We start from the raw sequence: 10,694 nt of genomic DNA, 5'->3' as shown, positions 1-10,694 counted from the left end.
TCATATATCATGTGCCTAAGAGTCCCAGAGGAGGGGTATGTTTTCTTTTTTTTTTACATTTGTCCCTCCTATGATGCCCCTGTTTGCTGCCTTGCCATGCCCCCACAGGGCTTTTAGCCCCTTAGTTGACCTAGGTGTCCCTTGGACACATAGTACCCCTTCCCACTTTCAGCACTATTGGTCCTGGCCTATTCTGCCAGTTGACCAACCTTTCTCCCCTCCAAACCTGTGTTCCCTTTGCCACCCTTTTTCCTCCCTCCTATTTCCTTTTTATCTTTTTTTTTCTCATGCCCTTGAAGCTCACTAACCCTTCTATCTTGAATTCCTCTCCATTTACTGACCATGGGTCTTTGCGTCCTATCCTTTAATGTAAAGGGGCTTAATAGCCCCACAAAACATGGTAAACTTTTTGCTACTCTCAAACATTCACAAGGGTAACTTGATCTTTTTCTAGGAGACCCACTTTTTACATAACTCTCTTCGGAATTATGTTCCAAACTTTGGAGGTAATTCAGACAGCATCGCTGCAGAAGCAGCGATCGCAGTCTGAATACTTTGTGGAGTGCACGTGTGCACCCCAAGAGCCCAGTGAGATGCTAACAACATCTCACTGGTGCGATCGCCACTGCCTGATTGATAGGCAGAGGCATCATGGGGCAGAAGGGGGCGTGCCAACATCATTAGAATGCCATTGGTGGGGCGCGGTCTGGACAAAAGAGGCGTGTCTTGACCTTTGGGGGGGTGGATTGTGGCAGCTGAATTATGTCAAATGTAGCCCCTGCAACCCGGAACGCGGAGAGTAGCAGCCTGCCAGCATGTAGGAGCTGCGCTGGCAGGGATCTACTCACTAGGTAAAAAAGCATTGCCGCGGTACAATGCTTTGTACCTGTACAGGGGGGTAGGGCCTGACATGTGGGACGGACAAGCCCTGTGCTGGGCGTCCCCCCACATGTCAGAGTAAATGATCGTAGATGTGCTAAATTTAGCACATCTATGATCAGATCTGAAGTACCCCCTATATCTCGACGCCTTTTATGTCTGCAACCACACTGCCAAAAAACATGGTTTTGCAATCTTATTTGCTCATCACCTTGCAGTTAAATATATTTATACACATGCTGATAAAGAGGGCCATTTCCTCATATTATTAAGAAAATTAAATAATAAATTATGGGGATCATTCCCGAGTTGATCGCTAGCTGCCGTTGTTCACAGCGCAATGATCAGGCAAAAAAATCGGCACTTCTGCGCATGCGTATGGAGCGCACTGCGCACGCGTGTAGTACTTTCACAAAAGCCGATGCAGTTTCACACAAGGTCTAGCGATGCTTTTCATTTGCACTGCCGATCGGTGAGTGATTGACAGGAATGGGGATTTTCTGGGAGGTAACTGACCGTTTTCCAGGAGTGTGCTAAAAAACGCAGGCATGTCAGATAAAAACGCAGGCGTGCCTGGGGAACGAGGGAGTGGCTGGCCGGACGCAGGGCGTGTTTGTGATGTCAAAACAGGAACTAAACAGACTGACGTGATCGCAAGGTAGGAGTAGGTCTGCAGCTACTCTGAAACTGCTTGAATTTTTTTTATCACTGTTCTGCGATCCTTTTGTTTGCACTTGTGCTAAGCTAAGATACACTGCCAGAGGGCGGCGGCTTAGCGTTTGTACGGCTGCTAAAAGCAGCTAGCGAGCGAACATCTCGGAATGAGGGCCAATGTACATTGGTTAATGCTTATGCCCCTAACCAGCACCAAAATCAGTTTTTTTCTAAATTAGATTCTCTCCTTACCAGACTTTGAAAGGGAGAAATTATTGTTGCTGTAGACTTCAACTCAGTCCTCAATCCCACTCTGGACCATTCTACCCCTGAAGCCTCGCCCTCTTCTGCATCGATCCCCCTCACATTCCAAGGGTTTCCTCCACCTCATGACATCCCAGCTTCTGGAGTGTAAAGGAGCCTTCTGCTTGCGATTATACATTCTATTGTTCACCCCATTACTCATATTCGCATATCGATATGATCCTACTTAGCCATGAACTTGCTCTGAATCTTTAATCTATCCTCATTCACCCACTTATTTGGTCAGATCATGCCCCTATATCTTCTGATATTTCAGGCCTCCATACTCGCTCTCGCCCTATGATGTGGCGTCTCAATGACTCTCTGTTGCACAATCCCGATACAGCGTCCTACTGTATCTCTGATTTCAGCTTTCGGCCTATTTTACTTTTAACGATTCCTTGGACATCTCCAGACCCACTCTTTGGTTAGCTCATAAAGTGGTCTTACAAGGGCATTTGATCAGTATGGCCTCCAGGAAAAAGAAGGAATCTCTCACCCAGATTAATGAGCTCTCTATCAAACTCCACACCTTAGAATTGCAACACAAGTCATCCTCTGAACCTACTACTTTGTCTGAACTTTGTGCTACTAAATCAGAACTTGACTTTCTTCTTTCCGGACAAGTGGCTAAACATCTTAAATGGCGTCGCCAGTCCTTTTATGTGAAAGGAGATAAAGCAGACAGAATTCTTGCATCACAACTTTGTTCTACCAGGGCCTGCAAAAACATCTTATCGAAACATGGTCAATTAGTTCATGACCCCACATCTATTAGAACTGCCTTTCAAGATGATAACACTGAACTCAATAATTTGTCCCCTCCCACCACCAGTCAATTACTCCCACCTGCACTGATCTCTGATTTTCTGTCCAAATCTAACCTCCCAAAATTACCTCAATCAGCTCTAGATCTTCTTACTGCAGAGATTTAAATTGCAGAAATTGAACAGACTATGGGGTAAATTTACAAAGGTGAGAGTTTTTTGTAGAACTGGTGATGTTGCCCATAGCAACCAATTAAATTCTATCTATTATCTTCTAGAAGCAGCTAGTGAAAAATTAAATAGAATCTGATTGGCTGCTTTGAGCAACATGACCAGTTCTAAAAAAAACGCCACCTTAGTAAATTTACCCCTATAAAGGATCATAAACAGGGCAAATCTTCTGGCCCTGGTGGATTTATGGCTGTCTACTATAAGAAATTCTCGAACTTGCTGGTACCTTACCTACATGTTCTTTTTAACAAAGCTGTTCATGGTGATCCTGTCCCTACTGAGATGCTAGAAGCCAGGATTGTGGTATTTCCCAAGGAGGGAAAAGATCCTCTTAATTGTGCCAGCTATAGGCCTATTTCTTTCTTAAATCTATAGTTAAAGTTATTTGTTAATATTCTTTCAACCTACTTGAATGTCTTTCTCCCTTCCTTGATCCCTTATGACCAAGTAGGGTTAAGCCCAGACTGCCACGCGAGAGACACCACCAGACGTGCCATTAATCTTATCTATGTCTCAAACTCCAGGAGGTCTCCTACTATCTTTCTCTCCTTAGATTCTGAAAAGGCATTTGAAGGGTCTCCTGGAGTTTCATGAAAGTTGGCTTGGAGGCCTATGGCATGTCTGGTGACTTTCTCATTGGTCTTCAGGCACTGTACACTGCTCCTTCTGCCAAGATATTGATTAATAGTCTAGCATCTGACCCAGTCTACATTCATAATGGTACAAAGTAGGGTTGACCCTTGACTCCTCTGGTATTTGCCCTTATAATTGAAACGCTTGCCTCCCAACTTAGATCCCATCCCGACATACATGGTATACAGGTGGGCGCAACTACTTCCATGATCTCTCACTTTGCAGATGATATCCTCCTATCCCTGATCCAACCAATGATTTACCCTCCTACCCTCTTTACTGTCCTTCACTCCTACAATATTGTCTCTGGTTATAAACATGACTACTCCAAATAAGAAGCCATGGTGCTCCATTTTCTGCATGCTGCAAACCTTAGGACTAATTTTAACTTTAAATGCCAACCCAAGATGATAATGTACTTGGGGATCTACACAACTTCTTGTCATCACTCCCTCTTTTGGGAAAACTTCCCACCTCTTTTTTCTAAAATGCGGACCGATCTAGCATCATGGAATCGAATTATTATCTTGTGGCTGGGAAAAATCATTGCTGTCAAGATGAATGTCATACCTAAATGGCTTTATTGTTTTCAGACACTCCCCATAGCCGTTCCCATCCTTTTTTTTAGTAACATTTAGAAAGCTCTTACTGGATTCATTTGGAATCATAGACCCCTCCCACAATTTGCTACTAAAACTGTTGGGAGATCAGTTTTGGGATGTGGTTGAGTCCTTCTTGATATCAAGCTCTATTATTTGGCTTCCAACTTCTCTCATATTGTCGCTTCTTATTCTCCTCGAGGCTCTACTTCCTGGCTCGATATTAAATCAGCCTACAGTATGTTGGACTACCGGATATGACCCCGCTGTGGTGTCTACCTTTGATATCTCGACCCAGTACTTTCAAACTTCTGCCCACTGTCAAAATCAATGCCAAGCTCTGGGATTTTCATTCTGCTAGCATGAAGCTCTCTTCCTTGACTTCTCACTTGACCCCTATCTGATTCAATCCTCTATTTCCTCCTGAATCTTTGGTCACAAGACTCTGTAACTAGACTCGGGGTTGGTTTAAGTTTCTGCAGATTTTTCTGACCAGGGTCAACGGTTATCCCTAGCTGATCTACTACAAAAAAACTCAACCCAGGTACTTAGTCCCTTTGAATTTATTCAAATACACCATTTTTTACTTTCTCTACCTTTGCTCTCTATTCTCTGTGCCTTTACCCCTTTTGAGAGACTGTGTAAGCACAGCCCTTTATCCAAGGGATTGATCTCTCAAATATACACCTTCTATTTAGATGCTACCTTCCTTTCTCTTATACCCCATGAGACTGCTTGGGACCATGATCTTGGTCCTACTCTGGATACTGAGGATTGGGATGACATGAGATTGTGGATTGCTAAAATCTTGATTGCTACCAAAATAAAAGAAACTGTGTATTAAGTTTATTATCGCTAGTACTATACCCCTGATAGACATAACAAAATGTTCCCATCCACTTCTCCAGATTGTTGGCAGAATTGTGGCTGCTGGGGTACTATGGTCCATATATGGTGGACCTGTCCAAATATTGTCCCCTTTTGGGACTTGGTTCATAGACTTCTGAACTCTCTTTTGGAGGCCCTGGTAGCATAGGACCCCTGGATATTTTTGCTGTGTTATCCTCCCCCAAGTCTCAACAAGTTTTCCAGAAAGTTAATCATGCATATTTTGGCAGTGGCAAAATCCTTGATTGCTTTGAACTGGGGACAGGCTTCTCCCCCATCACTTTCAGTGCTTAAAAACAAAATCTGGCATGTTGCAGCCATGACAGAAATAACTTACTATCTCCACAACCATGTTTATGCTATTACTCAAGTTTTGGTTTCCTGGTTGGTTACTGAGCACAGATCCTCACCCTCTGAGTCTTAAATACTTGTTTAGTACATGGACCCCTGTGCACAGACCGGTATCCTCCTTTTTCTTTCTGCTTCTTTTCCCATATTGTATTTCTCTCTCTTCTCTTTTTCTCTTTTTACCCTTGGTTGTTATTGTGTATCCATTCTTTGAAATCTTGTCATATGCTTATGTCCCCCTCCCCACGCTTTGGCCTCCTAAACGTCTTCACCCCCTCCATTAACCATTTGACTTTTATCTTTATCTTTTTTGACTGTTATTATATTTAATATATATGGTCTGTGTTGGGCTTACATGCCATGTTTTCCTTTTTTTTCTTATTTGTGTTTTCTCTGACCATGGGGGTCATTCCGAGTTGATCGCTCGCTAGCTATTTTTTGCAGCGCTGTGAACATATGGTTGCTGCCTATAGGGGAGTGTATGTTTGCTTTGCAAGTGTGTGATCGTATGTGCAGCCGAGCACTACAAAAAAGTTTTGTGCAGTTTCTGAATAGCTGAGAACTTACTCAGCCGCTGCAATCACTTCAGCTTGTCCGGGCCCGGAATTGACGTCAGATACCCGCCCTGCAAATGCTTGGACCAAGCCTGCGTTTTTCCGACCCACTCCCAGAAAACGGTCAGTTGACACCCACAAACGCCTTCTTCCTGTCAATCTCCTTGCGATCGGCTGTGTGAATGGATTCTTCGTAAAATCCATCGCTCAGCAACAATCCACTTTGTAGCTGTACAACGCGCCTCTGCATTGCGGTGCATACGCATGCGCAGTTCTGACCTGATCGCAGCGCAGCAAAAAATCCTAGCATGCGTTCAGGTCGGAATGACCCCTAATGTTAAATAAAAAATTATAAAAAAAGCAGCTTCAGCAGAACAATCATTGATGATTATAAGCGTTCCTATACTCACTGTGTGTGCTGTTATGCCTTAATTACTGATTTGTGTACATCTACTCAGCAACTTATCTGCTAATCAAAGTTGTGTACCTTACAGTATTGGTGCGATTTGAATGTTGAACTCTGAGTGTGAAACCCAGCTCTGACATTTGAAGGATGCCAGGACTAACTATTTCCTGTGACTTTGACTATGCAAATTATATGCCAACTTAACTGACCTCTGCTTGCATTCACCAACTCTGCTTTAGTATTGTTGCTTGGATAATTTATTCTCACTACTCAAAGACAATGCCAACTACATCACTTTCTTACTACTAGTCATAGAACCACTTCAGTTTTGTGCTACTGAATTTTTAACTGAGAATTTGTATTTTCTTAAACTGAATACTTCTGTAAAATGTAACCACTTGTCTGGCGTGGTGGTATCTCTTGCAACTATGCCATGCTAGGTTTTGCCTGACATGGTCGCATCTGATGCAACCGTGCCAGAGGAGCTGCTGTAAGCTAATCATCCAGCAGCTGCTGGGTTCAACCCACCCATAGGCAACCAATGCCCTGCCCCCTCCTGCTAGTCACAGCATTTTAGGATGGCCACGGCATTCACAACTGGCGTGGCCACATTTGTCTAGGCCCCCAATACGGTTCTGGTATGAATAGTCGACAATATTAAGGTCGACACTCATTAGGTCGACCACTATTGGTTGACATCGACATGGTAAACATGGACTAATAGTCGACACATGAAAATGTCGACATGAGTTTTTTTTTACTTTTTGGTGTCGTTTTCTGCGTAAAGTGACGGGGAACCCCAATTAGTGCACCGCTTCGCTCGCCATGCTTCAGGCACGGGAACCTTGTTCTGCTATCGCTGCACTCAGCACAGGTTACCGTTCCCAATCGTAGTCCACGTGGATTGTAAAGTATGAAAAAGTTCCAAAACACTAAAAAAATGTGAAAATATCATGTTGAACTTTTCATGTGTCGACATTTCATGCGGCTACTATTTTCACGTGTCGACGATTTGTCCATGTCGTCCATGTCAATGTCGACCAATAGTGGTCCACCTAATCAGTGTCGACCTTAACATTGTCAACCATCTGAACGGATACCCCCCAATACTGGGGCAGAAGATCTCTACCACAGTCCTGGTTACTAGTCCTCTTAAAACAGTTTCTTGGGTGATCTACTGTATTGTGCTTTTTAAATCTTTGGCAGCCAACATGAACAGCAATATCTATATTAAAATGTACTACACATTTTATTGGAATGAAGCTAGCTGAAGGACTGTGGCTCATGTCATGTTTTCCTTATATTGGTATGGATGTACAGGTTCCCCACTGTGGCACTAGCTGACTTTCTAACAGCCCCTTAGAGAATGCATCATGCACTCAAATTCCAAATATAAATTAAGTGCTCATCATTCTCTGAGTAATTGGTACACTTGCTTTATCTAATAAAGATTTTGAATCTAATTGACTTAAAATTTATCATAAGAATGTCAAAGCCAAATTTTACTATAATAACCTATTATCCCTATTGTTTAATTTTAATGCAGCTACAGGAATACACTGATATTAATCGTCACAGTAATGAAGTATGGAAGTTAATCTAGAGGTTGTTGTTTGTCCACCTTGGCATTTTAATTGTTATGTCTGCTATTGTAAGGAAACAGATGCTTTTCTACTTATATCATATGAAAAACTGTGTATTTCCTTCATAGCTTTCAATTATGTTTAAATTTAATTATTTGAAACTCAGATCACAGATAAAGGGCAAGTGACAATGAATCTGTTTTTGTTGAAAAACAAAATTATAATAGGTATTTTCTGAACTTTCGATACACTGTTTTTTTTTTTTTTAAATAGTTTTTTTATTGAAGCAATACATGCAATACATGAACATTCACTATATTTCAAAACATCAGTATAAGGGTGTCATGTGAAAATAGAGCAAAGCAGAATACAATTGAGTCTTAAAGCAAGGGACACTTTCAGTATAAGCAAACAATAACATCGCATCTGCATGAAACAAGTCCCCGGAGACCATTTGCTCCACTGATTTAAAGTTTGATTCAATCGATTGACCCAAAGTTATACATTCGAAGATGAGAGAAAAAAAAAAAAAAGTGCCCGCGTCCGTGCCTGGTTTCCCCACCCATCGGCCCACAAGACCCCGACTGTTATTCCATTTTCAAGCATAATCGGCGGATCTCCCGCAGCCAATCTAGTCAGAAACCATTCTGTGTTTGACAACGAGTCATGGAGCTGTTTCCTAACCGTTAACGATAAAGTCGTTATGTAACTCTCCCAGACTTCAAAAAAATTATGTATCTTGGTGTCTTTTTCCAGCAAAACGCCTATCCATTCCATCCTAAATAGATAGAATAGTTTGGCTTTAAATAATGATAGTGTAGGTGGATCTTTCGCTATCCACACCTGCAAAATGGCTTTTCTGGCTGCTAAACTAACTGCCAGCAACAGTTTTTTACTGCCCAGAGAGAGGCGTTGATTCGGTGGTAAGATACCAAAAAGCGCCCACTCCGGCGACAACCTCCAATAGTTCACCAGATTTGCTGTCAGGTAGTTTCTTATTTGGGTCCAAAACTGTCTGACCAAAGGACATGTCCACAGGCAGTGAAATAAATCTGCCTGGAGAGTGCCACATTTCCAACATGCATGTGTGTCAGCAAGTCCTATCAGGTGTCGTCTGTGGGGGGATAAATAGGTCCTATGTAAAATATTGAGGGACATTTCTTTATATCTAGAAGAGGGAAATAATTTGCAGGCTTTAACGTGCGCCGCCAGTAAGTCTATAATTTCAATGTCTGGGAGACTGTCCTTCCAAGACATAATACCTCCCAGTCCCTGTGAGTAGTCTAGGACGGTTCTAAAATACCCATATGACGTTGAGATTGCCTTCCGAGTCTTGGGGGTTTGTCTCAGCAATTTATCCAACGGATTGTCCCAATCCCCAGGTGAAAAACATCTAATAGTGGATGAAACATAATGTTGAGCCAATAGAAAGGCCACAGGATAGGCCAGCAAAGTTGGGTATCTAGTAGTGGCCTCTTGGAACGTGAGAGGCCTCGAGCCCCGCATGTCCACTATATCGCCTATCCTGGACACACCCCCCAGCCGCCATATGTTAAATGGATATTGTGCCTGGCCATCTTGGAAGTCCGGATTAGCCATGAACGGAAGATGTAATTATTTGTGGACATTTAGATTAAGTTTATGTCTCATATCCATCCATAATTTCTTGATGTTCCACAGTAAGGGGTTACTCCTCTGCTCCTCGGACACCTCCCGGTCATGCATATGTAGGAAGGTAATTAGGTCCCCCCATTTATAAATTCCCTATCTAAGTCTGTGTTTGTGTTCGTGTCGTCATTGTGCATCCAGTCATGTAGGTATCGCAGTTGGGCCGCCTGTGAGTACCAGAGGATATTAGGGAAGTTAATTCCTCCATTTCTTGTAGGTTGCTGGAGTTTGATCAATGCTATACGCGGTTTCCCTTCCTGCCAGATAAATCTCCTAAAGAGAAAGTTGAGACGCTGAACGTCTTTAGGTAGAAGTGCATGTGGCATGGCTTGAATGAAGTACATCAGGCGGGGGAATGATATCATCTTAATTAAGCTAGCTCTCCCCAAGTATGATAAAGGCATAGACTTCCAGGTCTCAAGTTCTGTTTCGATTATTCGAATGGCCGAGGTAAAATTTAAGGTATATAATCGCTCCGGCTTTCTCGGAATCTGAATTCCCAAATAAGTTATGTGGTCGGAACTCCATTGTAATGGTAGGTTCCTCACCCCCTGTTTCAAAAATGAACCATTCCCCAATCTGAGTGCCACCGATTTTGCCCAATTTACGTTGAAGCCTGAGACTTGTCCATAAGCCTGCAATAAATTAAATATATGGGTCAAAGAAGCCTCCGGGTATGAGATATATAGCAGAAGATCATCGGCAAAAGCAGTAAGTTTTAGTTCTCTGCGACCAACCTGAATTCCATGAAATTGGGTATCGCTTAACAGCAAACGATGTAGGGGATCTATGGCCAAGTTAAACAGCAGGGGAGACAGGGGGCAACCCTGCCGCGTGCCACGGCACATAACCACCGGGCTGCTAATATGTCCATTGAGCAAGAGGTTAGTAGAGGGAGAATCATATAGGTAGCGAATAATATCAATGAAGTCCTGATGGAATAGTCTTCGTTCTAAGACCTTGAGTAAATGGGGCCAGAGTACCGTGTCGAAGGCTTTAGTGGTGTCTAAGCTAAGGAGTATATTTTTGGATTGGGGCGATTGAGCAGAAGTTACAACTGCCGCGACCGCCGCCCTAATTCCCTTAACCGAGTGGGTATTGCGAACAAAGCCAAGTTGGTGACTGGTTAAAGTGTGGGGGAGGATAGTTTGCAGCCGGTCTGCTAGAATTTTAGTAAATAG

Source organism: Pseudophryne corroboree, chromosome 4 (assembly GCF_028390025.1).
Source record: "Pseudophryne corroboree isolate aPseCor3 chromosome 4, aPseCor3.hap2, whole genome shotgun sequence".
Lineage (NCBI taxonomy): Eukaryota > Metazoa > Chordata > Amphibia > Anura > Myobatrachidae > Pseudophryne > Pseudophryne corroboree.
This window is presented reverse-complemented; position numbering follows the sequence as displayed.